The sequence below is a fragment of the Papio anubis genome, chromosome X, assembly GCF_008728515.1.
Source record: "Papio anubis isolate 15944 chromosome X, Panubis1.0, whole genome shotgun sequence".
NCBI classification, from domain to species: domain Eukaryota; kingdom Metazoa; phylum Chordata; class Mammalia; order Primates; family Cercopithecidae; genus Papio; species Papio anubis.
In genome coordinates this window covers 91,916,945-91,919,773 of record NC_044996.1, presented here as the reverse complement: position 1 = coordinate 91,919,773, position 2,829 = coordinate 91,916,945, and positions in this window count along the sequence as shown.

Below are 2,829 nucleotides of genomic sequence, written 5' to 3'. Positions count from 1 at the left end.
TATTGAGTGTCAACTTGATCGGATTGAAGGATACAAAGTATTGATCCTGGGTGTGTCTGTGAGGGTGTTGCCCAAAGGAGATTAACATTTGAGTCAGTGGGCTGCGGAAGGCAAACTCACCCTTAATCTGGGTGGGCATCATCTAATTGGCTGCCAGCAAATATAAAGCAGGCAGAAAAACATGAAAAGGCTAGACTGGCTTAGCCTCCCAGCCTATATCCTTCTCCCATTCTGCATGCTTCCTGCCCTTGAACATTGAACTCCAAGTTCTTCAGCTTTGAGACTCAGACTGGCTTCCTTGCTCCTCGGCTTGCAGACAGCCTATCATAGGACCTTGTGATCGTGTGAATTAATACTACTTAATAACTCCCATGTATATATATATATATATACACACACACACACACACATATATACATACACATATATGAGAGTTATATATAAACTCACATATATGTGTGTGTGTATGTCTCCTACTGGTTCTGTCCCTCTAGAGAACCCTGACTAATATACCAGGACATTTTTTAATTCTCCTAATAGGAAGCTACTCCCACTAAGCATATAGATTACTTACAAAAGGAAGAATATGAGCCTGACATTGAACATTTTAGCTGTAATTATAAGTGTTATTAAACAATGAAATAATATTTATAACACTCTGAGGGGTAAAAAACTGGATTTTGGAATTTTATACCTAATCAAAAATTATAAAAGAATTCTCTGTATTACTCTATGATATTTTGAAAAATATTGATTACTAAAATTGATACGGGAAGAAGTTTTTTTAAAAAAACATATAGACAAATTATCATGGAAACCGTTGGAAAAGCTGTCTAAGAACAACCCAGCTACCATCACCAAATGGTGTTAGGGCAAATAATTATATTGGCTGGTATTACCCAAAATTACAAGAACAGATGTGTTATTTAAATTAAAATAGAAACTATAGACCAATCTTACATGAAGAAGAAACCACAGCATGTCTGGGACATAGCTATCATGCTACTCTCTGAGTTTCATTCCAGAATCTGGGTAAGGGGTATAGCTAATGAAGGAGAGAGATGCTGATAGTGAGACAAACCCTTCAGGAAGTAACCCAACAAAGCCTGTATGTCTTCCTTAATTCCCACTCATCACAAGTGGTTGAGCCTATCATTAACCGGGAAAACCTTTTACGGAGATATTGGATAAAACATAAGACAAAATCTTTAAAAGATCCATATCATTTGGTCAAATAATTCCATTTCTAAAAATCAATACTAATATTTGTAGTGATGGTTGCACAATTCTGTAAATATACTAATAATCACTGAATTACACATTTAAAATGGGTGAACTTTATGGTTTATAAATAAGCTTTTGGAAAATCTATGCTAAGAAAATAATCTAAAATCCAGAGAAAACTTTAAGTACCATGATGTTTACTGCAGTGCAACTGCAAAGTAAAAAGTTGAAACTCCTAAGTCACTGAAGTCTATTCAATCAAACATTGTCTGAATATCTACTTATTGTCAGGTTGACACTGGGGTTGCAGATATGAATCAGACCTAGACTCTGATTCCAGAGGAATTCCCACACAGGTAGGAAGTCAACAAAGACACAGAACAAATCAATGCAGAGAGAGAGAGGGGATTATGTAGAGAAGGGCCAGGGAAGTGTTTCCTGAGGACACGCTATGTGAGCACATGGGGCTGGAGCTTACTTCCCCCTCCAGACTACATTGCCTCATAAAAAGATAAGAATCATACAACCACCACCCAAAGAGAAAATGAGACATTTTCCTCTAAAGGAGAGGAGATATCAGGCACAACCACAGCCACCCACACTCACAGGCTCAGCTGGAGCAGGAATAGTAGAGGCACCACCTAAGTATCCTTCCGAATGACCTGGGAAGTCCCAGCCACTTTCCTCCATTAGGGCACTTCGAGTTCTTCTCTACGTCACCTCAGAGGTTTGTTAACCTCAGTAGATTTTATTCTTCTAGTTCCTTTTCTGGGTACAGGTAGAACAGAGTAGAAAGAACAGAGGAAATACATCTGAATGCAACAGGCACTTCTGACAGCCCCTCTAGTCAATGGTTTCAGATTCCTATCAGCAAGTTGCTCAAGGTCTGATGTGGGAGGAAGACATAAGACAAGGTGCCAGTAGTACAGTGTGATAAATTCTGAGAGAGAAGATGTGGGAGCCCAGAAGAGGGAACAAGATCCAGTGTGGGGGTTTAAAAAGGCCTCCCAGAAGTGATGACATTTGAGCTCAATTTTCTTTTTTTTTTTACTTTTTTTAAAATTATTATTATACTTTAAGTTCTAGGGTACATGTGCATAACGTGCAGATTTGTTACATATGTATACTTGTGCCATGTTGCTGTGCTGCACAAAGTCAGGAAACAACAGGTGCTGGAGAGGATGTGGAGAAATAGGAACACTTTTACACTGTTGGTGGGATTGTAAACTAGTTCAACCATTATGGAAAACAGTATGGCGATTCCTCAAGGATCTAGAACTAGATGTACCATATGACCCAGCCATCCCATTACTGGGGATATACCCAAAGGATTATAAATCATGCTGCTATAAAGACACATGCACACGTATGTTTATTGCGGCACTATTCACAATAGCAAAGACTTGGAATCAACCCAAATGTCCATCAGTGACAGACTGGATTAAGAAAATGTGGCACATATACACCATGGAATACTATGCAGCCATAAAAAAGGATGAGTTTGTGTCCTTTGTAGGGACATGGATGCAGCTGGAAACCATCATTCTTAGCAAACTATCACAAGAACAGAAAACCAAACACTGCATGTTCTCACTCATAGGTGGG